Source organism: Rattus norvegicus, chromosome X (genome assembly GCF_021556685.1).
Source record: "Rattus norvegicus strain SHRSP/BbbUtx chromosome X, alternate assembly SHRSP_T2T, whole genome shotgun sequence".
In the NCBI taxonomy this organism is placed as follows: domain Eukaryota; kingdom Metazoa; phylum Chordata; class Mammalia; order Rodentia; family Muridae; genus Rattus; species Rattus norvegicus.
In genome coordinates this window covers 120,312,654-120,340,312 of record NC_141554.1, presented here as the reverse complement: position 1 = coordinate 120,340,312, position 27,659 = coordinate 120,312,654, and the positions used below count along the sequence as shown (strand labels likewise).

The following is a 27,659-nucleotide window of genomic DNA, read 5'->3' as shown; positions in this document are numbered from 1 at the left end:
ATGAATATACCACCCCAGGCCAGGCATGCGGGCTTAAGGCTTCCCCTCACAATCCAACCTGTCCTTCTCACACAACGCTGACCTCAGCCCAGAAAGGACTGCTACAACGTGGACTCTCACTGGACCTGCTTCACAACAAACACTCTCGGGCCTTGGATCCAGAACTGGGCTCACACAACCCATCGATTCATAGTCACAAAAGCACAAAGAGACAGAGACAGAGACACGGAAGGGGGGCGAGGGAGAAGGAAAGGGAGAGGGAGAGGGAGAGAGACCTAGAGGTACAAACAGACACAGAAACACTGGTTCCCAGACTTTTAAGAATCTAGACGGTGCATCTGCTCTTTCCAGAACCATCTCTCTCCTTCCACAAAATCCCTGGACAAGGCAGAAACGGCCAGGTGTCTTTTGATACTTCTTTCTGGCTCATCTGCCTGGATGTTAGGGAAGGTGAACCAAGAGTAATGCTTCCTGCTTGGGAGTGAGGCACCACAGCCACGAGGCTTTCCAAAGACCCTGTCCAGATGTCACCCTACCAGCCAGCCCTGAGTAGAACCCCCTTGGCAGCACAGCATCCTCTGGCTGTTTGTGTTCACATTTCCCCTGAGCCCCAATGCTGCCCCTGGCCTCTTAGTCCGCTTGGTACACACAGGGCGGTTGCTTGTTCTGGGCATCCAGGGCTTTTCCTGACAAGTCTGGGACAATTCCGGGACAGCATCATCTAGACAGCCAGATGGAGAACGACAATGAGAGAGGAGGCAGAACTTTACTCCACAGCTACCAAGAGCCCTAACAATGGCCAGTGCCAATCCGGGCCACAGGGGTGCAGTCTGTGAAAGAACCAAAGGCCTGGATTTGAGGACCAGGAGCTGACACTGCCCACTGGGACCCTGCTCGCCACCTGCTGAAGAGCCCAAAGAGAGAGCCTTTTCCAAAAGAAAGGAAGGGAAAATCAGAGATGACACTGGCCAGTGACAGGAAGGGGTTGAGGTGGGGTCATCTTGGGCCGACAGTGAGTTATTTGGATTAAAGACATGTGACCCCCAAAGGCTACCTGGCCCAGAGATTTGGAGACAGCCAGGAGAAGCTGTGTAGCCTGTCCTCTCGCCCTGTGTCTCTGGGTCTAACATGGGGTGCTGGGGGGCGTCAGGAGTTGACTTCCCGGAAGGCAGGTGCTGGGGAGACTCAAATGAAAACCAGGGGACCCTGGATCTATCTGGTGAACAGGGACGGGCAGGACAAGTTGCCCGCAAACACCCAGTTGCAGGCCTGGGTGCAGATTCCCGTGTACAGTGATCCAGGGCACCCTGTCGAGCCTAAGATGTCTGCCAGCCCTAGCTCAGGACCTGGGAGGCTGGGCTCGCAGAGTCCATCTAGCCAAAGCCTGTGTCGCCCGTGCTGTCCTCTGGACAGCTGCATCATGGAGGCTCACAGGCCTCTCCTCGGCCACCAAATCCTCGGAAAGCCCTGCTCCTTCCCGTTTAACCAGGAAACTTTCTAGACACTAGCAGGACTGCCGCCATGTTGAGAGAGGCGAAGTAGCCTGCAGGAGGAATACTCGAAACAATTCCGCTTGATGGCAGTAGTGCACTGCGAATGCTAACCATGGGTCGGCACTGGCGCTCTCCCTCCGCCCTTTCCGTGTCAAAAAACACCAAAATGCCACAGCCGCAAGCCACCAACATGGCCGACCAGCACTAGGACTTCTGCTACACTCAGATGGGTCTCTCTGCAGGACACTGGGGTTATCTAAGACATAGTTTTATAGGTTCTGCTCTGTGGCCTGTGTGTCCATGTGTATCCCCCGGTGCGTGCGGGCGGGAGTGGGTCTGTGTGTGTGTGTGTGTGTGTGTGTGTGTGTGTGTGTGTGTGTGTGCGCGCGTGTGTGTGTGTGTTTGTGCAAACCCCCACTCGAGTGTGCTGGGTGGAGCTTGTCTAGAAGATTCGGGACTTTTGAGGGTGTTTAAGTGCCACGGGAAAGTAGGAGCACAGGTCAGAGAAGACAGTAAGGGTTGCCAATCTCAGGCAATCCTCAGCTGTAGGGCATCTCCCAGCAACTGAAGCATCTGGCAGAGGAAGGAAATCACAAAGGGGCGTGACCATTTTCTCACAGTGGACCCTCAGAGAGCCCCACACAAGGTCAGTGACAATGGGGATCACAGGGGCTGATCCTCAGAAAGAGAGAAATGCCTCGACTTGATGACCAGGAGCTGACACTGCCCACTAAGTGCCCAGAAAGGCCACTGGTCTGAGGTGGGCGGGCCCAGGGAAGCAGCAGCTGCCTGCCTGACTCCGCCCACATGGGTGTCTAATACTGTAGGCAGCACCTTCTCTTCCCTCTTCAGGGTGCAAACTCCATGCTCCCAGGGCACACTCAACTTTCTAATCGAGGCAGCCAGCCAAGAAGGCCCTCACAGGATGGCCCGAGAGGAGACTAGGGCGGGTGGAGGGCCACCAAACTGCTCCATGGGGCACTAGGCACAGCACTGCCTTCCCACCAGGCAGGAGGAGGCTCTCCACCGGACCCTAGTCACAGCACTGCCTTCCCACCAGGCAGGAGGAGGCTCTCCAGTCGACCGGGTGCCATGGGTGGGCAGTTGCGTGTGCCTGACAGGCCTTCAGTTTCCCTGGCCTGGGCCCCTGCTCCGATGGGAGGTGACAAGAAGAGGCCAGGAAACCTCGTCCTACTTACTCGTGCACACAGCTTGTTATCTCTTGCATCCCTTCAATGGGACTTTTGGCTGATGCTGGGCCAAAGAGTCATCCAGCCGCCATCTGTCCACGACCGAGGCCTCAGAAGGTCCGGGAAGATCAAGTCCGCAATCTCAACTCCAGGCCGCCCGGCACCCTGAGCAGAAGACGAGGACATATCCAAAGAAAGAATGAATATACCACCCCAGGCCAGGCATGCGGGCTTAAGGCTTCCCCTCACAATCCAACCTGTCCTTCTCACACAACGCTGACCTCAGCCCAGAAAGGACTGCTACAACGTGGACTCTCACTGGACCTGCTTCACAACAAACACTCTCGGGCCTTGGATCCAGAACTGGGCTCACACAACCCATCGATTCATAGTCACAAAAGCACAAAGAGACAGAGACAGAGACACGGAAGGGGGGCGAGGGAGAAGGAAAGGGAGAGGGAGAGGGAGAGAGACCTAGAGGTACAAACAGACACAGAAACACTGGTTCCCAGACTTTTAAGAATCTAGACGGTGCATCTGCTCTTTCCAGAACCATCTCTCTCCTTCCACAAAATCCCTGGACAAGGCAGAAACGGCCAGGTGTCTTTTGATACTTCTTTCTGGCTCATCTGCCTGGATGTTAGGGAAGGTGAACCAAGAGTAATGCTTCCTGCTTGGGAGTGAGGCACCACAGCCACGAGGCTTTCCAAAGACCCTGTCCAGATGTCACCCTACCAGCCAGCCCTGAGTAGAACCCCCTTGGCAGCACAGCATCCTCTGGCTGTTTGTGTTCACATTTCCCCTGAGCCCCAATGCTGCCCCTGGCCTCTTAGTCCGCTTGGTACACACAGGGCGGTTGCTTGTTCTGGGCATCCAGGGCTTTTCCTGACAAGTCTGGGACAATTCCGGGACAGCATCATCTAGACAGCCAGATGGAGAACGACAATGAGAGAGGAGGCAGAACTTTACTCCACAGCTACCAAGAGCCCTAACAATGGCCAGTGCCAATCCGGGCCACAGGGGTGCAGTCTGTGAAAGAACCAAAGGCCTGGATTTGAGGACCAGGAGCTGACACTGCCCACTGGGACCCTGCTCGCCACCTGCTGAAGAGCCCAAAGAGAGAGCCTTTTCCAAAAGAAAGGAAGGGAAAATCAGAGATGACACTGGCCAGTGACAGGAAGGGGTTGAGGTGGGGTCATCTTGGGCCGACGGTGAGTTATTTGGATTAAAGACATGTGACCCCCAAAGGCTACCTGGCCCAGAGATTTGGAGACAGCCAGGAGAAGCTGTGTAGCCTGTCCTCTCGCCCTGTGTCTCTGGGTCTAACATGGGGTGCTGGGGGGCGTCAGGAGTTGACTTCCCGGAAGGCAGGTGCTGGGGAGACTCAAATGAAAACCAGGGGACCCTGGATCTATCTGGTGAACAGGGACGGGCAGGACAAGTTGCCCGCAAACACCCAGTTGCAGGCCTGGGTGCAGATTCCCGTGTACAGTGATCCAGGGCACCCTGTCGAGCCTAAGATGTCTGCCAGCCCTAGCTCAGGACCTGGGAGGCTGGGCTCGCAGAGTCCATCTAGCCAAAGCCTGTGTCGCCCGTGCTGTCCTCTGGACAGCTGCATCATGGAGGCTCACAGGCCTCTCCTCGGCCACCAAATCCTCGGAAAGCCCTGCTCCTTCCCGTTTAACCAGGAAACTTTCTAGACACTAGCAGGACTGCCGCCATGTTGAGAGAGGCGAAGTAGCCTGCAGGAGGAATACTCGAAACAATTCCGCTTGATGGCAGTAGTGCACTGCGAATGCTAACCATGGGTCGGCACTGGCGCTCTCCCTCCGCCCTTTCCGTGTCAAAAAACACCAAAATGCCACAGCCGCAAGCCACCAACATGGCCGACCAGCACTAGGACTTCTGCTACACTCAGATGGGTCTCTCTGCAGGACACTGGGGTTATCTAAGACATAGTTTTATAGGTTCTGCTCTGTGGCCTGTGTGTCCATGTGTATCCCCCGGTGCGTGCGGGCGGGAGTGGGTCTGTGTGTGTGTGTGTGTGTGTGTGTGTGTGTGTGTGTGTGTGCGCGCGTGTGTGTGTGTTTGTGCAAACCCCCACTCGAGTGTGCTGGGTGGAGCTTGTCTAGAAGATTCGGGACTTTTGAGGGTGTTTAAGTGCCACGGGAAAGTAGGAGCACAGGTCAGAGAAGACAGTAAGGGTTGCCAATCTCAGGCAATCCTCAGCTGTAGGGCATCTCCCAGCAACTGAAGCATCTGGCAGAGGAAGGAAATCACAAAGGGGCGTGACCATTTTCTCACAGTGGACCCTCAGAGAGCCCCACACAAGGTCAGTGACAATGGGGATCACAGGGGCTGATCCTCAGAAAGAGAGAAATGCCTCGACTTGATGACCAGGAGCTGACACTGCCCACTAAGTGCCCAGAAAGGCCACTGGTCTGAGGTGGGCGGGCCCAGGGAAGCAGCAGCTGCCTGCCTGACTCCGCCCACATGGGTGTCTAATACTGTAGGCAGCACCTTCTCTTCCCTCTTCAGGGTGCAAACTCCATGCTCCCAGGGCACACTCAACTTTCTAATCGAGGCAGCCAGCCAAGAAGGCCCTCACAGGATGGCCCGAGAGGAGACTAGGGCGGGTGGAGGGCCACCAAACTGCTCCATGGGGCACTAGGCACAGCACTGCCTTCCCACCAGGCAGGAGGAGGCTCTCCACCGGACCCTAGTCACAGCACTGCCTTCCCACCAGGCAGGAGGAGGCTCTCCAGTCGACCGGGTGCCATGGGTGGGCAGTTGCGTGTGCCTGACAGGCCTTCAGTTTCCCTGGCCTGGGCCCCTGCTCCGATGGGAGGTGACAAGAAGAGGCCAGGAAACCTCGTCCTACTTACTCGTGCACACAGCTTGTTATCTCTTGCATCCCTTCAATGGGACTTTTGGCTGATGCTGGGCCAAAGAGTCATCCAGCCGCCATCTGTCCACGACCGAGGCCTCAGAAGGTCCGGGAAGATCAAGTCCGCAATCTCAACTCCAGGCCGCCCGGCACCCTGAGCAGAAGACGAGGACATATCCAAAGAAAGAATGAATATACCACCCCAGGCCAGGCATGCGGGCTTAAGGCTTCCCCTCACAATCCAACCTGTCCTTCTCACACAACGCTGACCTCAGCCCAGAAAGGACTGCTACAACGTGGACTCTCACTGGACCTGCTTCACAACAAACACTCTCGGGCCTTGGATCCAGAACTGGGCTCACACAACCCATCGATTCATAGTCACAAAAGCACAAAGAGACAGAGACAGAGACACGGAAGGGGGGCGAGGGAGAAGGAAAGGGAGAGGGAGAGGGAGAGAGACCTAGAGGTACAAACAGACACAGAAACACTGGTTCCCAGACTTTTAAGAATCTAGACGGTGCATCTGCTCTTTCCAGAACCATCTCTCTCCTTCCACAAAATCCCTGGACAAGGCAGAAACGGCCAGGTGTCTTTTGATACTTCTTTCTGGCTCATCTGCCTGGATGTTAGGGAAGGTGAACCAAGAGTAATGCTTCCTGCTTGGGAGTGAGGCACCACAGCCACGAGGCTTTCCAAAGACCCTGTCCAGATGTCACCCTACCAGCCAGCCCTGAGTAGAACCCCCTTGGCAGCACAGCATCCTCTGGCTGTTTGTGTTCACATTTCCCCTGAGCCCCAATGCTGCCCCTGGCCTCTTAGTCCGCTTGGTACACACAGGGCGGTTGCTTGTTCTGGGCATCCAGGGCTTTTCCTGACAAGTCTGGGACAATTCCGGGACAGCATCATCTAGACAGCCAGATGGAGAACGACAATGAGAGAGGAGGCAGAACTTTACTCCACAGCTACCAAGAGCCCTAACAAAGGCCAGTGCCAATCCGGGCCACAGGGGTGCAGTCTGTGAAAGAACCAAAGGCCTGGATTTGAGGACCAGGAGCTGACACTGCCCACTGGGACCCTGCTCGCCACCTGCTGAAGAGCCCAAAGAGAGAGCCTTTTCCAAAAGAAAGGAAGGGAAAATCAGAGATGATACTGGCCAGTGACAGGAAGGGGTTGAGGTGGGGTCATCTTGGGCCGACAGTGAGTTATTTGGATTAAAGACATGTGACCCCAAAGGCTACCTGGGCTTGAGATATTGAGACAATGCAGAGAAGCTGGGAGTCTCTTACCCCACCTTGTTCTTCATTGTGGAAAAGTATAATGTTCTACCCCTGGATGCAGATTCTTTTTTTGAGATTTCCTGTCTTTCTGCAGATCAAGAATCAAATACACACAGGTACTTTTTCTCTGCATTTACCCTGTACCCAATTCCATATTTCTAGTTCTCTCTAGCTTTAATTTTATGTTCTCTTCTTTTGTCCAGAATAAGGTGCCTATTTTATAGCTTGTTGGATTCCATTTTGCTAGTATCTCAATATCCTTGTGTCATCAACAGGTGCAAGGGAAATTTAACAATATAAAAACTTTTGTGTGTATATGTAAATACATATATATACACATACATATATATACATACATATACATACATATACATATATATGGAGACAGAGAGAAATAGAGAGGGAGAGAGGGAGAGAGAGAGCGCACATCAATTAGTTTTTAGTGATTGAAGTCAAATTACTTTGATAGGACTTTTGCACCCTTCAGAATTTAATCATTCATAAGGAATATAATCACACACTGATATCCATTTAGACGAGATAAGAGACAGCATGTGCTTGGTTTAAGAGTTTTCATTACATGTAAAAACGTGTATCATATGGACTGGAGATTTGGCTCAGCGGTGAGAGCGCTCATTGCTCATTCAGAGGTCCTGGGTTCAATTCCCCAGCCACCACTTGGTGCCTACAACCATTTGTATTGGGATCCAATTATCTCTTCCAATGTGTTTGAGGACACCTAGAGTGTACTCATATACATACAATTATATATCTAGGATTCTGGAGGTGTCTCAGCAGATAAGTGTTTTTAGCTTTGTGAGCCTGACAACTTTAGCTCAGCTCCCTCGAAAGCATAAACATAGCCAGGACCAATAGTGTACATGCCATCCCTACCTTTGTATAGGCAGAGAGAAATCAAAGAGAGCACAATAAACTCAGAGTGTAGGCCATTTAGCCTTGTGCTGGCAGTACAGTGTCTACTCAGACAAGGTTACAATGTCCTCTGATGAACATGTACACTTTGCGTTTCATACTGCACTCTCAAATGCTTCCTAAACACACACACACACACACACACACACACACACACACACACTCATCTACATATATATACACACAAGGTTAAATCATAAAATACAGCTCTCCAGTGCTGGATGTGTTAGCGTAGGCCTGTAATCTCAGCATTCTGGAGCTGAATGGTGGAGAGCACTGGGTATAAGGTACTGACTTTGGGAGACCCGACAACAACAAACAAACAAACAAACAAAAGAGATAGCATGGTCCTAATGTCTTGTGGGGATCAAATCAGCTCCATGTACCCATAGGAATGGCTACGCACACAGAGTTCATGGATCCATGCCTGGTTCACTGAATAATAAACCTTTATAAACTGTGTTGCTATGAAAAAAGCCAAGGAAGAGGGAACCTGATTTTTGCTGTTTTTTTGTTTGGGGTACTAGGTCATTCCTTTAGCATTCTAGGCTCTCTAGGAAGCTTATGTTTTCCTACATAAGATTTTATACTTAGCAAAAGAGTACTGTATTTGAACATAATATTCACTGTGGCAAATAGGAACTTTAATATCCTACACTCCTGAATTTCTCCTTCAGTATGAATAACAAGGAATACAAGGACACAGAAATACACAAATGCAGACATTTCCGGAAGTAAATAACATCTGACCTACTTTAAGATAGTACTTGCTCGACTTAAACACATTTTGAATTATTATTGACCTTGGTAACTCATATCATTTCTTTTTATAAATTTAAAAGTTTGATTATTCCTTTACTATTCCAGGGAGCATGCGATCCTGTGGGAAAGTGACTTTACTTGAATGTGCCAGGCTTTGGTATCCACAATCAGTGCTGTAATAATAATAATAACAATAATTTCATATCTCCCAGGTTCACAAGTCTGGAGTCTTGAGCTATGAAAATGGACGTGGGCACCAGGCAACGATGGCCCACACCTTTAGTTCCAGTACTCGGGAGGCAGAGTGTAATGGAATCTCAGTGAGTTTGAGGCCAGCTTGGCCTACAGAATGTTCCAGGGCAGCCAGGTCTACAGGTCTACACACATAGACCATGGCTCAAAAAAAAAAAAAAAAGTAAAAGAAAAAGAAAACCAGAACAAAAACGGAAAAAGAAAACAGAGAGAGAGAAAGAGAGAGAGAGGGAGAGAGAAAGAGAGAGATCCTGAATTTTTGTGAGAACTTGCCAATGCACGCTCAAAAATGCAGCTGTTTTGCTATTGTTTGTATGTCTGTCTGTCTGAAACATCTATAATACTAAAAGTTCTTACTGGTTAAGTTTGAGGCTCCGAGTTAGCCATTCACAGGGCAAACCACCACAGCACCTGCACCTCCCTAGCCGAGGGTAGGTGAGCCCTGCTTAGGGTGAAAGTCCCTGAAACTTCTCTGCCTTTGCTGCGTCCTGTCCCAGAGAAGTGCTTCTGAATGCCCCATGGGATTCTTCCACCAAGGCTCTCCAGATGCTGGCCAGAGCAGAAAAGTCAGTGCCCCTAAACTCAAGAAAAAGGCCAAGCCACGTGGTGTTCCCTCCTCAGTCCAGAGGGTTCCCGGTGCGCTCCAAAGCCCAAGGCTCCCAGCTGAGATTTTCACACTCAGAGGGGAGAGGAGAAGATGCACAAAGACCGCACTAGACACCAATTCCTCCCGCACCTCAGAAGGAGTCAGAGGGTGGGGAGGTAGGGATAAACTTACTTGGTCCAGGCCAGGCTGTCCTGCGGGCGAATTTCAGACCTGTGGAGGGCTGCAATGGCCAGCAGCAATCGCTCTGCGCCATCTCTAGGACTCCGGATTCTTGGGAGCCAAGAAGAAAAGGAAGGGGAGCAATCCTTTCCCACCTAGTGCTGGCTCCGCCCTGCGGATGTGAGACAACTTAGATCCGCCCCCGTGTCTCAAAGCGGCTGAGAGCGATTGGCCTGGGAAAACCACACGGTTTTGGAAGAGCTCGTTTTGCTAGTCGCTGAGAGGCTATTTGGCCCCATTAAGTTACCGAAGGAACACTATTAACAGGAAAGTAGCCATCCAAAATTCTCAAAAGTATTTACAGGAAAAAAACACCTTAAATAAGGTTTAATAAGGATTAGCGTTCTGGCCACCACACCATTAGGATTGATTTGCCTACATGTCTGTGTACAGCATGCATTCCTAGTGCCCACAATGTCCGAAATAGGGCCAGAGAGGGCCCTTGAACAGGAGTTATAGAAACAGACGGGGATGAACTACTATGCAAGTGCTGGGAATTGTATCTGGGTCCTCTGGAAGAGCAGTGGGACCTCTTAACTGCTGAATCATTTCTCGAGCCCTGTACTAGGGTCATATCCTCAAGTTCTGGCAAAAAAAACAAAAAAAAAAACAAAAAAAAAAAACAAAAAAAAAAAACCGCACCAGAATTGTTTGGGGGAATCTCTTGGACCAGGAAAGCACAGACCTCCAAGAGAGATTTCTACACTTGGCACCAGGTTTTTTGTTCTAAAGCCTTTGAGGGAAGAACATTATTCCCCAAGGTGGAGTAATTGTGATTCAACTATGTTTGTTTGTTTGTGTTTGTTTGTTTGTTTGTTTGTTTGTTTTGGGACGTTTCGCTGGGCCACTTTGGCTATCCTCAAACTTCCTCTGTACACCAGGATGGCCTCGAGCTCACAGAGATCCCATGTGCCTTTGCCTCCCGAGTCCCAAGATTAAAGGAGTGTGTCACCATCAGTGGATATAGATAGGTAGGTAGATAGGAAGATGGATGGATGGATGGATGGATGGATGGATGGATGGATGGATGGATGGATGGACGGGTAGACAGGTAGGTAGGCAGACAGACACACAAACACACACAGACAGATAATAGATTTAAGAAATCTTACAAATAATAGGTGTGCTTATGGATTTTCCAAACATCCATCGTATTTTTTATCCCTTTTGGTTTTCCTGCCCTACACCTTAACCTCCCATAAACTTCCCCCGTTAAGTCTATCCCCCCCCATTGTCCCTCCCATCATCATAGCATCTGTATTCTACTTTGCCACCAAGAAAATCAAAACAGATATCCTTGTGTGTGAGTGTGTGTGTGTGTGTGTGTGTGTGTGTGTGTGTGCTGTTCTTGTTAATTTTTTAAAGAGAACAGACAGTAACGGCCTCCATGACAATATTTTCACAGATATGCGCCATTTTACTTTTTCACCCCGTCCTCTTCTCTACTCTCAAACCTCTGACTGCCACTTTCAATTTTGTTGGTCTCCTACCTCCACACAAATAGTCCCTCTCCTACGTGGTTGAAAGCAGCCCATTCTACTAAAAACTCCTTCCACAAACGTTCTTGAAATCATTCTTCACACAAACTGAACTGTGAAACAGCCTCAATGTCCTTTGCCTGATGAGTGTTTATACAAAATGCTTAGCCTATACCATGTCTCCATTTTGTTGTTTGGGATACAAATCCTCACAATGTAGCCTAAGCTGACTGAACTTAAAAATCCTTCTCCCTCAAGCCTGGCCTTGTAAGCATCTGCCATCCTGCCCAGACTTATGGGAAATATTTGTAGGAAATTTTACAATGCGCTTGCCAAAGAACAACTATTGCAAAGCACAGATCAATTTGGGAAGCCTAGGAAGGACAGTGGACTGATGATGCACTGGGAGTAAAACCCTCAGCTGCAAAGTGTTCACATCGAAACAATGCAGCCTGATATTTCAAATGATCTTTTAAGGCATCAGGGTCTCATTGCATTAACTCAGGAAACTCACAAGAGCCTGTTTCCCAAGTGCTCAGACATTGAGCCTTGAAGGCATATGCCACCACACCATACCCAGCTCTCCATTTCTATGAATTATTTTCTCCCCATGAATGAGATGGCATTATTTATATTTGATTAGGGGCACTTTTTTCATACCTCTACCACATTCATCGCTACCACATTAACCCACCCCAAACACATGCTTTCTGGCTACATAGTTCAAGAAGGAAAGAGTGATTTATTAGTTCCATATATAGTATTATTTAAGGATTTACTGAAACTATATAAATGTATACTTTTTAGTATAAATATCATGGCATTCAGTGCTGGAAAATGAAATAATCAAAGCCCACTCCTAAGCTCAAGGCCAGATGTGGAAAACCAAAAGGAACAAAAGTGCACAGAACTTGGAGCCAACCTCAGATACTGCTACAAGACACAACTGGTATCTATCTGGTCACACTGAACCCCTTGTCAGTCAGTAGAGGGGGAAAATATAGACCCACCAGGCATCCTTTTCTACAAACTCGCATTTTAGCTTAAATAAAAATGTTTGTCTCATCTGCCAATGCACCCAATTATTTTCCTTTGTGGAAATGAGCCAGGAGTTAGTTTCTCAAATTGTGTGTTTTGAGCACACAAGCAAAATTGCTTGGAAGGGACCATTTTTATGATTGTGATAATAATTAAATCAATAATTTCTTTCCAAGCAGAAGTTATCCTATGTGTTGATCCCTTGGGTTTGGTGCCTAACATAACTAGGAAATAATTATAACGACTAATCAATAATCTGTACATTTACGTAAATCTCATAAATCTCAACTAATATTTGTTCTGAGCAATGGTGGTCAATGCCTTTAATCCAAGTACTAAAGAGACAGAGACAGCCTGGTCTAAAAAACCTATTCCAGGACAGGCAGAGTCACCCAGAGAAACCTTGTCCCTTGTTTTGAAAAATCATATATACATATATATATATATATATATTCTATTACATTCAGAAAACATATATTGGGCTGGAGAGATGGCTCAGTGGTTAAGAGAACTGACTGCTCTTCCAGAGGTCCTGAGTTCAAATCCCAGCAACCACATGGTGACTCAGTCATCTGTAATGAGATCTGATGCCCTCTTCTGGTGTGTCTGAAGACAGTTACAGTGTACTTACATATAAAAAATAAATAAATCTTAAAAAAAAGAAAAAGGAAAAAATATATTGTTTTATATTTCCTTGTTCTCAGGGGCTGAAAGAGGAGATTTATGTTAATTAGCCTTGCCTAAAATATGCAGGGCCCTGTTTTTAATCCTCCCGCATGTAAAGAAACAAGACAACTAAATATTTTAAAGGAGCTGGGAAGATGGATCGGTGGTTGAGAACAAGTATTACACTTTCAGAGGACCTGAGTTGAGTTCTCAAAACCCACGTGGTGCCTTACAACCATCTGTAGTTCTACTTTCAGGGGATCCAGTGAGATTTTCTGACCTCCAAGGGCACCAGAAACATGGTCGGCCCATATTCCTAACTGCAGGCACTCATTGCACATAAGACAAACAAACTAACAAACAAACCAAGTAAAATGTAGTTCCTGGGACTAGAGAGATGGCTGAGCAGTTAAAAGTGCTTGCGCCTTGTAAATGGTCCCTCCTAGTTTGGGTACCAACAGCTTCAGTGGGCGCTCAGAACCATCTATAACTGCAGCTCCACAGACTCTAGTTACTCTGTTGGTAATCTCTGTGGGAATCCCATTTGCCCACCCATCCCCCAATCCTTCCCTCAACTCCTCCATAAGACTCCCCAAGCTCCATCCACTGTCTGGCTGTGGGTATCTGTATCTGTCTGAGTCAGCTGCTGGATGGAGCCTCCAACATATTCCTGTCTGCAAGCATAATAGAGCATTAGTAGTAGTGTTAGAGATTGGTGGTTGCCCATGGGATGGGTCTCAAGTTGGGCCAGTTATTGGTTGGCCATTCCCTCAGTCCTTGAATTTCTTTTAGACCTGACCAATTTTGTGTAGAAAGTTTTGTGGGTGGATTGGTGTCCTTATTCCTCTACTGGGGGGGAGGTCTTGATTGGCTACAGGAGGTGGCCTCTTCAGGTTCCATATCCCCAATGTAGTTAGTCACAGCTTAGGTCACCCCCATTGATTTGTGGGTATCTTCCTTATCCCAGGTCTCTGTCCAGTCCTAGAGATGCTACCTCCCCCATCTCCTCACCCCAGTCAGTTCCAGATTTCCATTCCTTCTCATGACCATCTGTCCATATCTCCTGTTCTTTGCACACCTGATCCTCAACCCCCCATTCCCCTCCACATCCCCTCTCCCTCCCACTTCCCTTCCTTCATCTGAGTCCTATGACTGTTTTATTCCCACTTCTGAGTGAGATTCAAGCATCTTTGCTTGTGCCTCCAGTGGAGTGTAGCTTGGTACTGTATGGTTAATATGCAGTTATAAGCAAGTACAGACCATGCATGTCCTTTTGGGACTGGGTTACCTCACTTAGAATGATATTCTCAAGTTCTATCCATGTGCATGTAAAACTCATAATATCTTTGTTTTTAATTGTTCAATAGCATTTCATTGTGTAGATTACTAAATTTTCTTTATCCTATTCTTCCATTTAGGTACATCCATATTGTTTCCAGTTTCTGGCTGTTATGAGTAAAGTTGCTGTGAACATAGCTGAGAAACTGTCTCTGTGATATAGTAGGGCATCTTTTGGGGTGTATGCCCATGTTGGTCTTGAGGTAGACTTATTCCCAGTTTTCTAAGAAGCTGCCAAATTGATTTCCAAAGTAGTTGTACAGGTTTGCACTCCCACCAGCTGTGGAGGAGTGTTCCCCTTGCTCCACATCCTCCCCAGCATGTGCTATTATTTGAGTTTTTGATCTTACCCATTCTGATGGGTATAAGGTGGAATCTCAGAGTAATTTTTGATTTGCCTGTCCTTTTGAGACAGGGTTTCATGGTGTAGACCTGGCCATCCCAGACCTTGCTCTTTATACTGGGATGGCCTGGAATTCAGAGGTTTATCTGCCTGTGCCTTCCTCCCAAATACTGATCTTAAAGGCCCATATGTTTTCTCTCTGTGTCTGCCCCTCTCTCTGTCCCCTCCCTCTCTCTGTCTCCTTTTCCCTGTCCTGCTCCTTCTCCCTCTCCCCTCTTTCCCCTGACTTCTGGTAAAATTTATTGCAGGCTCAGTTGTCATTTAATGACCTTCTTGGCCTTTGCCTTGGTGGAGGTTAAGTTAGGTCTGTCTAATAGGATTTCACATGTGACTACAAGGATGTTAGTTCCCACTGAGAGGTGGGTAATTGGTGGTTTTTCATGGGGTAAAGAAAGCCCAAGACAATTTATCTCAGGGCCTACAATATTCCTGTTCACCACAACCACCAGAGAAGTCAGAGAAATTAATCAGCTAATTAGCTTCATGGAATTTTTAATATAGGAGAGCGTGCATGCGTATGCACATGTGCGCAGGCGCGCGCGCGCGCGCGCGCGCGCACACACACACACACACACACACACACACGCACACACTACACAGTGTTTGGAATTTCAGCTCATGTTAAACTTTGTAGTAATAAGACAGGAGTTCAATAGTCCCTCTGCATGGAGGACAGGCATCTTGATTTAACACAAGGATTTCTGGTATATAGCCAACCAATTTGTACAGCTTTGTTTATAAATGAACTAATTAGCTTCCAGAAAGTGTGATATAGGACCCTCACTCATGCAAATATGACAGCAGTAATTGTATTCCCAACTTGTCTCTATATGAAAATATTTGGTGCATGATGAGAGCTCCTTACTCACCTGTATCCAGGAGACTGCTGTTGGTCTGTGCCCTGTGCTCCTGCCTTGGATTTTGTGTTGTTTGAAGGGGACCTTAGTTCAGTTACTCCATTGGTATTTGGTTTGAATGTCCTCACATTCCTACTTTATTTGTCAGATAAGTAACTGACTAGGTGTTTGAACTCAATTATGTCCTTATAGAAAATCTGATATGTTTTCTTATGTGGTGGCATGATGATGGGGGAGGGTGGTCTTAGCAGGCCTATGCCGAGGCAGCCTTCCCTCCACCCTTCCCCACTCTGCCCCCGGGTACCGGAATAAATGAAGTTTATTTGAGGTATGGGAAGGGAGTGAGAAGGGAATGCAGGCAGAGAAAGAAAGGACAGAAAGAAAGAGAAGATAGAAAGAAGGGAAGAGTCTGTTTGGGAACATGTGGAGAGAGGTGCAAGAACAGAGAGGGAGGAATAGAAGTCAGAGAGAGAGAGAGAGAGAGAGAGAGAGAGAGAGAGAGAGAGAGAGAGAGAGAGACTGGACTTTTTCAGGTAACTTTTTTGGTAACTGTTGGGCAGAGCCTAGAAGAAATGCTAACACCATCTGCGACCCTGCTTTCAGAAGGCAGAGGCAGCCAAAGCCTACCAATGCTATAAATCCAGATGTCATCTCAAAACAAAAGGAAACAAACAAAAATTTCTCCAGGGACACAAGGGGTAAGATGTGTAGCTAGAGTACTTGCTTAGCATGCAGGAGGCTCTGGGTTCAATCCCAACACTGCCAATCAAAACTAAACAAATGATACCAGGATTTCTCTCCTAGCACTGCATGCATGATTTTAAGGAATGATCATGAGGTGAGAAACATTCAAACTTCCTGCTGGACAATCTGACAGAAGTATGAGGTCTTTACTTTTGTCCTGCTTTTGCCTCATGATTTTTTGAATTAAATATAACCAGGAAAGGTAGAAAGAATTCTTAGCATGTGCAAAGCCTTGGGTTCTAGTACTAGCCCATTGACCCTAGACAAAGACGTTTTTGTTTGTTTGTTTGTGGTTTGCTCCCTGAGAAAGGGTCTCCTGTATTTCACAATGGTCTAGAACGCACTGTCACGCCTAGATTGACTTTAAAACCTTCATCTTCCTGCCTCCACCTTTAAACTGCTGGAATTAGAGGTAGTCTGTTCTCTTGGTGGTATAGTAGGACCAATAGGTCAGGGAATGGCAACTTTTGAGAATAAAGTTTGTGTTTCACAGGTCCTAAGAAAGAAGCTGCCACACTAGGAAGAGCTGGGGTAGGGGGCTGGGTATGAAAAAGGAGTAGGATAGGGGGTTGTAGAAAAAAATTTTTGTGTGATCTCCATAGGTAGTGGAGGGGCAAGGCCTTGTAAGCAGGTTGAATATTAGTTAATTTGAATGATTTCTAGGAGTGAGGCATGATTCATCTAGTAACTGGCCCAGGAGAGATTAAGGCTGGAAAGCACTGGCGAAAGGGTGAGGGAGGGTCAGGTGAGTTGGATACTAGTCAGTTTTCAGGTGAAAGATAATAGCCCAAGCAGCTGTTTACTATCTCTAGGTCTTAGACAGGGCATTCTCTCTGGGATCAGAGAAACCACATGAGGTCAAAGTATCAGAATTACAACAGAGAAAAAGCCCTGATTAATATAAGGTTCTGTAAAAGTGTTTCCTGAATTCATTTTCCTTTCTGATTTCTGATTCAGGAGTATCTTGAAACCAGATGCACCCTAGAAAATAAAAGGATAATGGAATTTAAATCCCAAGGCAGGAATGGTTTAAAAATGGCTTTTTTTTTTACCCAGAGCTGAGGAGGGAACCCAGGGTCTCAGACTTGCCTAACACGAAGTGCTTTATTTATCCTGGCCAAGCAGGAGTCTTTGCATTTCAGGACCTCTCATAAAATCTCCATTACATTCTCCCAGTGAAGAACCCTTGCAGGAGAGGAAAAGGCTAGGACATCAGTTTCACCTCTTTGTAAGTGTAAGGAGGACTCCCAGGTGATCATGGAGTCCCATGGAGACCTCTGGACTGGGATTGCAGATCTCCCCAACTCCTTAGAAGCAGTTTCCTGATTCTGGTTTCTTTTCCTTCTCTTTCACTGTGGGGTGTAATGGGCATTCAAAATCAAAAGCCTAGTTTCTTTTGGGGGGTTGGGGTGGGAAAGTTTGTTGAAAGAAGCCCTCAATGTTTCTCATTCTCAACTATGAGCCTGCAGTGGTCAATACCTCTAGACAAGATGCCATCTTAGAGAATCATTAAAAATTGTGATAAAGATGCTGAAGTGTGTAGCTCTTCAGAGTTGATGGCTTCTGGTGGGGCTGGGCATAGGAGCTGTTGAAAATCCTGGTTGTCTTTAAGGGGCTGGTCACTGGGAGTTTGACCATGAGCAGTGAGTATATGGGCAACACAAATTAGATTTGGTTTATTTAAAAAAAGATTTTTGGAGAGGGAGAGCACAAGTGTGGAAGCTGGACTTTAGGGGAACAGGAAGTGAGCATGATTGGGGTGCTTTGTGTGAAATTCCCAATTAATGGGGATTATGTTGGAAAAAAACCCCTTTACTCTGCAGGTTTCCTGGACTGACATAAACTAAATGATTTTGCCAAAGCGAGGCTCTTGTAGCCCAAATCCTGTGCTCTCTCCTTTGTTGGGAGCATTTATCTATAACACTGACATCTAGTGGTCGCTTGTATTACTACCACCTTTAGCTTTCTTCTGACATCTTTACTAGGTCATAGTTGATAAGCATGTTAATAAGATGTCTTTACTCCACCAATCCCCCGAGGACAAGTCCTTAGCCATGCTGTCTGTTTTGTACTTAAGGCAAGTGCCTTTGTTCCCCGGGGTCCCCGTATCATCAACTAGGTGTTCCTACAATAAAGGCTGATTGAGAAGGATCCAACGGTGTTGCGTCTTCCTTGCCGGTCGAGGTGGGCGCGGCAACTGGTGGCCCGTACGGGGACCCGAGAAAATTATCTTTTCTCGTCTGGATCCAGAACTTTTTCAGCCTCAGGACGGTCGGCGCCGGTAAGTTCCCAGTAGGGGCAATTAGTTGCCGGAATTGGGACAATAGAGTTCCTAGAAGTGGAACGGTAAAGTTCCTAGAATTGGGACTGTAAAGCTCCGGGATAAGGGATTGTAAAACTTCCCTGGTAGGACAATAAAGTTCTCTGGAAAAGCAGGGACAATGATAGCCTTGGTTTAGAGGCAAAAAGGGGTTTGTGGAGCATGGTAATGTTGTCTTTTCCATTTGATCCTTTGTGGGTTGGACTAGCACTTTTGCCTTATACTCTTTTTGTGTTGTGGTGTTGCTTCTGTCTGAATTGCCACCGTCCAGGGCATGAATGCATTTGTTGGGAAGAGTCCACTGATGAGCCACAAGATCGTGTGTAAATAAACACGCCAGCTCGCCAGCTCGCCTTGCTCGTAAATCGATCGTAAATAAGGTCGTAAAAGCATGGGAAGCTCACACTCCACCCCGCTCCTGTCAGCTCTTCAGGAGCTTCTTGGTCAGCGTAAGCTTAAAATTGAAAAGAAAATCCTGCTGAGTTTTCTTGATGAGTGTAACCGTTGTGCCCCGTGGTTTATAGTGTCAGGGTCACTCACTTTGAGAGCATGGGAGAAGCTGGGAAAAGATCTGGATAAGGAGACTACAGTGGGCAAGCTTAAACCAGGGACAAAGCCGCTTTGGCGTATAATCCGTGCCTGCTTGGAAGATAAAAGATGTGAAGAAGCTGTTAGGACAGGTCAGAGAATCCTTACAGAACAACAGGAGAGTATGTCAGAAGGAGAAAAAGTTTTGAAGGAAGGAAAGAAAAGAAAAGGAGGAAAAGAGGTAAAAGAAAAGACAGAAAAGATCAAGGAGAGGATAGACAAAGGCGAGAATAGTAATCAAGATCAAGGAATAAAGAAAATTTATCCCTCATTAAAGGCATTGACCTTGGAGATGTCTAGTGATTCAGAATTTAGTGATAGTGACCTAGCTGACCTTGAGGAGGAGGTAGCTCATTATGAGAAAGAGATTTATCATTCTGACTGGCCAAACACTTATGCTGTGCAGAAACAAGCCAAGGACTTAGATAAGAAGGCAATTATGCCAACAGCACCTCCTGCACCATCGTATAACTTTCAAAGGAAAACAATGGTGAAGTCTGCAAGAGGTACTTCTTTTTGCCCAGAAGTGTGGAAAGAGTTAGGACTGAGTTTTCCAGTTTTTCTGGATACAAACGGGCAGCGACATCATGAACCTGTTGACTTTAAGACAATAAAACAATTAGCAGAGTCAGTCAAAACCTATGGAGTCAGCGCAGCCTTTGTTATGGCTCAAATTGAGACTCTTGACAGATACTGTCTCACCCCTGGAGACTGGGGGACTTTAGCCAGAGCTTGTCTCTCTCCGGGTCAATACCTGGACTGGAAATCTTTTCTTTATGAAAATGCTAACGCTCAGGCTACAATCAACTTGGCTTCAGGAGCCGACCCTCAGAGACATTGGGACGCTGACATGCTATTGGGAATAGGCAGATTTGCTTTGGACCAGACTGGTTATCCAGATCAGGTCTATACTCAAATTAATGACATAGCAATTAAAGCCTGGAAAGCATTGCCTAATAGAGGCGCAGTCTCTGGGAACCTTACCAAGGTTCTACAAGGACCCACTGAGCCATTTTCAGACTTTGTAGCCCGCATGGTGGAGTCCGCCACTAAGATTTTCGGAGACCCTGATACAGCTATGCCTCTTATCAAACAACTAGTGTATGAACAGTGTACTAAGGAGTGTAGGTCTGCTATAACGCCGTACAAACATAAAGGTTTAGAAGTTTGGATGAAGGTCTGCAGGGAGATAGGCGGGCCATTAACTAATGTTGGACTAGCAGCGACAATGATACAATTAAAAGGAAAGGGTTCTACAGATACCTGCTACAAATGTGGCCACAAAGGGCATTACAGAAGGCAATGCCCTAAAAATAATAAGGAACAGAGTATTAAAAAACATCAAAGACCTAACTTGTGCCCTCGCTGTAAAAAGGGGAACCATTGGGCAAGTGAATGTCGATCTGTAAAGGACTTAAATGGCCGACCTCTGGTGACAGGACATGATAGTGCATGGCCAAAAAACGGACGACGGGGCCCACGTCCCCAGGGCCCTCAAATATATGGGGCTCTACAGAACGACAGGCAGGGACAGAGCAGACGGAGGTCCTGGCCTTCTCTTCACCACCCGAAGGACCTAAGAGAGCCACTAAGGGCTCCGCAGGACTGGACCTCCACTCCACCACCAGACTCGTATTAACCCCCCAAATGGGAGTACAGCCTATAGACACAGATTTTAAGGGACCTCTCCCTAAAGATACAGTTGGGCTGTTGTTGGGGCGCTCCTCTTCTGCCCTGAAAGGCTTACACATTGTACCTGGAATAATTGATCCTGATTATTTGGGCACAGTAAAAGTCCTGGTAGCCTCTCCCCAGGGAATTTCTGCTATTTCCCCTGGAGACAGAATTGCCCAGCTGCTGCTTCTGCCCAGCCTGCATAAACATTTTCCTGCTGATAATAGAATTAGAGGAGATAGGGGCTTGGGATCTACAGGCTCCCGATTTGCTTTCATCTCATTAGAGCTTGGCAATCGTCCAATGTTAACCTTGACTGTGGAAGGACGCTCTTTTCTTGGCTTATTAGACACTGGAACAGATAGTAGCATTATCTCTGTGCATGACTGGCCATCCAGGTGGCCTGCACAAAAATCTTCTCGGGCCCTACGCGGCCTTGGGTACGAAATGGCTCCTCTAATTAGCTCAAAGGAATTGACATGGGAGGATTCAGAAGGAAGGTCAGGAAGGTTTACTCCCTATATCATAGACATTCCAGTGACACTGTGGGGCAGAGATGTCTTAATAAATCTGGACTTGAGGCTGACTAATGAGTACTCTCCACAGGCCAAGGACATGATGATTAAAATGGGCTACATGCCCAAAAAAGGTTTGGGAAAAAATTTACAAGGACGAGTTGACCCAGTGCTACTGGAATCAAAAAGAGACAGAACAGGTCTGGGTTTTTCCTAGGGGCCATTGAGGGAAGCATACCCATTACATGGATTTCAGAGGAACATGTGTGGATTCCTCAATGGCCTTTATCCTCTGAGAAATTAACTGCTGCTACTGAATTAGTGTCTGAACAGCTAAAATTGGGACATATACAGCCATCCACGTCGCCCTGGAATACACCTATATTTGTCATTAAGAAAAAATCAGAAAAGTGGCGATTGTTGCATGATTTAAGAGCTATCAATTCTCAGATGCAAATAATGGGCCCCATACAGAGGGGTTTACCTTTGCTCTCCAGTATTCCTGATAATTGGCCTATTATTATTATTGACATAAAGGATTGCTTTTTTTCCATCCCTCTTGCCCCGCAAGATAGCGTGCGATTTGCATTTACCTTACCCTCTATGAACAATGAAGAGCCCGATAAGCGCTATCAGTGGGTAGTCTTACCTCAAGGTATGGCTAATAGCCCTACTATGTGTCAGCTGTATGTGGGAAAAGCCTTACAGCCTATACGTGATCAATTCCCAAAATTGAGAATAATACATTTTATGGATGATATATTGCTTTCTGCTAAAGACTGTAGTACCCTAGAAACGGCCTATGCTGAAGTGATAAAGACGCTTGAAAGTAATCAATTGTTTATAGCACTAGAGAAGGTTCAAATGGACAAAAAGGGAGAATATTTAGGAGCAAAGATTACTCCTCATAATGTTTCCCCTCAGAAAATTGAATTACGAAAGGATCATTTAAAAACATTAAATGATTTTCAAAAGTTGCTGGGAAGTATTAATTGGATTCGACCCTATATAAACAGGCCTAATGCAGATTTACAACCACTCTATGAGATCCTTAAAGGGGATTCTCAGGTTACTTCACCCCGTGCTTTAACTGAGGAAGCACGAATGTCTCTAAAGAAAGTGGAGAGAGGACTAGAAAAGGCAATGCTGAGAAGATACAAGGAAAATGAGGATCTTTTTTTGTGTATACTGAGAACTTTTCGTCAGCCTACAGGGGTGCTATGGCAACAGGGACCACTTCTGTGGATTTATCCTCATATTTCTCCTAATAAGACTCTTGAATACTATCCTTCTGCTGTTGCGCAGCTTGCTATGTTAGGTGTTAAATCTTGCATTCAACATTTTGACATCTTACCAAAGAGGATTATTGTACCATATACTGCAACTCAGGTAGAAACATTGTGTGCCTTGATAGATGATTGGGCTATATTACGCTGTAGTTTTGACGGAGAGTTTGATAATCATTATCCTAAGGATCCTTTGTTACAATTTTTTACTGAGCATCCAGTAATTTTTCCAAAGGTCACTGCCTCAGAGCCTTTGTCTGGAGCATTAGATATTTATACAGATGGCTCCAAAACAGGTGTAGGTGCCTATATGGTTAATTCTCAAGAACCAGTCTTAATTCAATTCAATCCAGGCACCCCCCAAATTACAGAATGCAAAATTGTATTGGAGGTTTTCAAAAGATTTCATGATCCTTTTAATTTAATTTCTGATTCTGCTTATGTAGTTAACGCTGTGCGCTCTCTTGAAATAGCAGGGCCAATTAGGTCGACCAGTACAGTATGTCAAATTCTTTTAGAATTACAAAGATTAATTTGGGCCAGAAAAAATAAGTTTTTCATACAACATATTCGAGCTCATACTAATTTGCCTGGTCCCATGGCCAGTAATAATGCTTTGGTGGATGCTAGTACTCGCAGAGAATTTATTTTTCATACAGCTCCAGTTGATCTTGCTAGAGAATTTCATCAAAAGTTTCATGTTCCTGCTTTCACTCTTCAACAAAAATTTAAAATCTCTAGAGCTACAGCTCGTGATGTAGTATTACGTTGCCAGAATTGTGTTCAATTTCACCACCCTCCTCAGGTGGGAATTAACCCTCGTGGCCTGATTCCATTAAAGCTCTGGCAGATGGATGTTACACATATATCTCAGTTTGGAAACTTAAAATATGCACATGTTTCTGTTGATACCTGCTCTGGCATTATACATGCCACTCTAATGACTGGTGAGAAGGCTCGTAATGTCATTAGTCATTGCTTAGAGGCGTGGGCAGCCTGGGGAAAGCCTGACAGCCTCAAGACAGACAACGGACCTGCCTACACCGCAAAGTCTTTTCAGACATTTTGCCAAACAATGCAGGTCAAACATACTACAGGATTGCCATACAATCCCCAAGGTCAAGTAATTGTGGAAAGAGCACATCGTACTTTAAAAGAGCTCTTACAAAAACAAAAAGGGGGAATTGCCTATGGCAGGACACCAAAAGAACAGTTGTCTTTAGCTCTCTTTACTCTAAATTTTTTAATTTTGGATGCGCATGGCCGCTCTGCTGCAGATCGCCATGCAGCCACGAAACCCATGACTTATGCAGATGTAAAGTGGAAGGATGTCTTAACTGGTGAATGGTGTGGCCCAGATCCCGTAATTTCGAGATCTAGGGGAGCTGTTTGTGTTTTTCCACAGAATCAAGACAATCCAATCTGGGTGCCTAAACGTTTGACTCGCAAACTGCCTCCTGCTATTCGTGAAGATGAGACTACGAATACTACTACTACTACTGGAAATGATGATCCAGGTTGATTCACTCACACTGTGGGCTATCGCCAGATCCTGGCCAGTACTTATGCCAGTTCATAGCAATTCTACTGTTTTGCCAACCTTTTTCTCCACATCCTGTTTGCGTGATGTTCCTTGTATAGTGCCTAGTGGAGAATTGCCTCAACGATATACTGCCACTAATCTTTCACTGTTACATACTTTATGTTTCACTCTTAGAAATTCCTCCCAGCCTTGTATATGGCTGCAAAGGACCACTTTGGCAAACTGGTTAGATCCTGTGAGCAACCGTGCTATGGGCACTGGAGCCATCCAGGCTGCTCTGAGTAAAATTACACAAGGGGCCTCTTCAGGCAATGGAGATACATCAATTGATAACTCTGCTAATTCGTACATTACAACTTTGATTATGATGCATAATGGTAGCTTTCCATCACTCCCGGGGCAAGGCATTCGCAAACTGGTTAACTCTACCTGTCGTAGAGTCCTACCTACTTGCCCCCCATATAAAGCCTTTCCACCTAAATTTACCCCATGTCAGAGTCCGTTCCATAGACCTAAACAATTCCTACCGGGATTTGAATTTTCCCCTCCTCTTAGCAATGCCCAATATGATAGGAAGAGAAATAAGACTGGCAAACGTAATTTTTGGCCCTGGTATCAATGGGTATTATCTAATGAGCAGGGAGCATACACATCTCTAACTCCTTTTGCTCGATTATTAGGTGAAAAATTTACATTATATAACATTTCAGCCATTAGAACCAATAACAATACAAGTTTAGTAGGTGTTAAGATTAATAGCCTAATAGCTAATGATGCTGCTGTTGGCGCTCCAGTATGTGTTAGACCACCTTTCTTTTTTCTGATAAGCGCTAATGCAAGTGATTATGCTTTAAATTGCAATAGCTCTGACGTAGTTTGTTATTTAGCTGAATGCTGGGATGGCACCAATGATACCGCAGTGATTGTAAAGATTCCCTCCTTTGTGCCTATCCCTGTAGTAGCAAATCCAGATGATTTTCCCATACTTCATTTATTAAGAACTAAAAGGGATTTTGGTATTACGGCAGCTATAATTTCAGCCATTGTATTATCAGCCGCTACAGCTACAACAGCCGCGATTGCTATGACTAATCAAATACAGACGGCTGAGTCTATCAATAAGATTGTAGAAAGAACCACAGTAACATTGGAGATACAAGAAGAATTCAATACCCACTTGGCATCTGGCTTTCTATTAGCTAACCAACGAATAGATCTGCTTCAAGAACAAATTGAGGCATTATATCATATGACGCAGCTGTCCTGCGTTTCCTCCTTTAGAGGCTTATGTGTTACTCCATTGAAAGCTAACTTTTCTCAGTATTCTCAACAGAGCAAAGAAATCTCTAATTATTTGAAAGGAAACTGGTCCATGGAAGCGGAACAATTATCAAGACAATTGCTGATGCAGATTGCTGTCCTTAACAACACCAGAATGGAACCCATCTCGATTGGGGATTTCACCTCGTGGATCACCAATGCTTTCTCGTTTTTCAAAGAATGGGCTGGCATGTTTGCCTGGGGGGCCATTGTCCTCTTGGGATGTGGAGTATGCCTATGGCTTTTTTGCCGTTTAAAACGAGAACATGCTAGACACAAAGCGATTGTTTACCAGGCTATGGCGGCCATTGAGAGTGGTGCTTCTCCCAGTGTGTGGCTGGCCTCTCTAAAAGATTGAGAGTTCGCCCTAGATCGTATTTTGTCACTGTCATGTGAGGTCATTGTGTCCAGAGACGGGCAACTTTCCTCAAGCTCGGACCAACCTAAGCCAGGAGCCCGGTGGCGATAGGGTTAATTTCCAGTGACGGGTAAGGCCGAGTTTTGAGAGGAACGACCTAAGACAGGAACAATGACGTGTATTGACGTGACACCCAGATCTAGACCAGTCATAAACAGAGGTGGCCCTGCCCTGTTTGTACATTCGGGCTGGTCTCATGCCCCTCTGCTCTGTCTCTCCCCTATTATTAGCACACCAATAGCCCAGAACGGTGTGTTGTACATTTCAGTCATCTCTAGCCATTGGGGTGCAGTCCTAACTGCAGGAGTGGCTCGTCATGGCCGAGCTGGGCACTCTGTGAGGCATGTCTGATCTCTCTCAGACCACTACCTCCACCTAATGGACTCATCTTTTAATAAAACAAAAAAGAGGGAGATGTTGGGAGCATTTATCTATAACACTGACATCTAGTGGTCGCTTGTATTACTACCACCTTTAGCTTTCTTCTGACATCTTTACTAGGTCATAGTTGATAAGCATGTTAATAAGATGTCTTTACTCCACCAATCCCCCGAGGACAAGTCCTTAGCCATGCTGTCTGTTTTGTACTTAAGGCAAGTGCCTTTGTTCCCCGGGGTCCCCGTATCATCAACTAGGTGTTCCTACAATAAAGGCTGATTGAGAAAGATCCAACGGTGTTGCGTCTTCCTTGCCGGTCGAGGTGGGCGCGGCACTCCTTGCCATAAAAGAATGCATAGGAGGGCTAGAGAAATGGGTTAGCAATAAAGAACATTGACCGCTCTTCCAGAGGATCAGGGTTCAATTCCTAGCAACCACAAAGTGGCCCCACACCATCTGGTTTTCCTGGGCACCTGACACACTTTTTAGCCTTGACCGTGCCAGGCTATAGGTGTATATGAGGCTACAACACCAATATGCATTAAGGGTGTGTGTGGGGGGGTGCACTTTGAGAATGCTTAGGGATGGGAAGATTGTGGAATTGCTACAAAGCATGAGTACACAGCCTTGAATTTGGTTCCCAGACAGAGGCAGGGAAGAAGAGAAATTCAAATGATGCCCAGTGAGTTAGCCATCAGCCTGGGATATAAGAAACCTTGGGTAATAAATTGATTATAAATAATTATGGGGCCAGGGTCTGGAGAGATGGCTTAGTGGTTAAGAGCTCTGGCTGCTCATACAGAGGACTGAGGTTTTGTATCCAACACCCACAATGTGACTCACAGCTCTCTGTAACTCCAGTCCTAGGAGATCTGACCTTTGTCTTCTGGATGATGCAGATGCCAGGCACATACACCACCTGCAGATATAAATGCAAGAAAAACACACAAGCACATAAAAAGAGTGTGTGTGTGTGTGTGTGTGTGTGTGTGTGTGTGTAATTTTTAAAAGTTTTTTCATGTTTTAAATTGATTTATTTTATGAGTTTGAATATTTTGACTGCATGTATGTAAGGACACCACAAGCATGCAGTTACCACAGAGGCCAGAAGAAGGCATCATATCCACCAGGCCTGGAGGTTTAGGCCCTTAGAGCTGCCATTTGTGTGCTAGTAAAGGAACTTTGGTTCTCTGTAAAAGAGGCAAAGGCTTTTAACTGCTGAGCCCTCTATCCAGCGGATAAAGCAGCTTGTCTCTACCTTAAGCTTGAACCCTTCATTAAAGGGGAAGCAGCCTTTGTACACGAAACAAAAAGCTTTCATTAATTAATTGCTTGCTCTAATTAATTTGGCCATGATAATTTGAGTCTGTGGCCTTTTCCCTCAAATCTTTTGGATTGACTCGGCCCCTCAGTTTTCAGAATGTTTGAAAAAATTCCACTGTGTTATTAGTGTGACCCTATCTCAACAAA

At 46.2% G+C, this 27,659-nt stretch overlaps 1 long non-coding RNA gene across 1 annotated transcript; it reads left to right on the top strand.

Moving 5' to 3' along the window:
* The first annotated feature begins 18,161 nt into the window (after positions 1-18,161).
* LOC134484073 (uncharacterized) lies at positions 18,162-26,476 on the top strand. The gene is made up of 2 exons (XR_015646688.1): positions 18,162-18,428; positions 23,936-26,476. It is a non-coding gene; the product is annotated as an uncharacterized LOC134484073 (long non-coding RNA).
* The last annotated feature ends 1,183 nt before the right edge of the window (positions 26,477-27,659 follow it).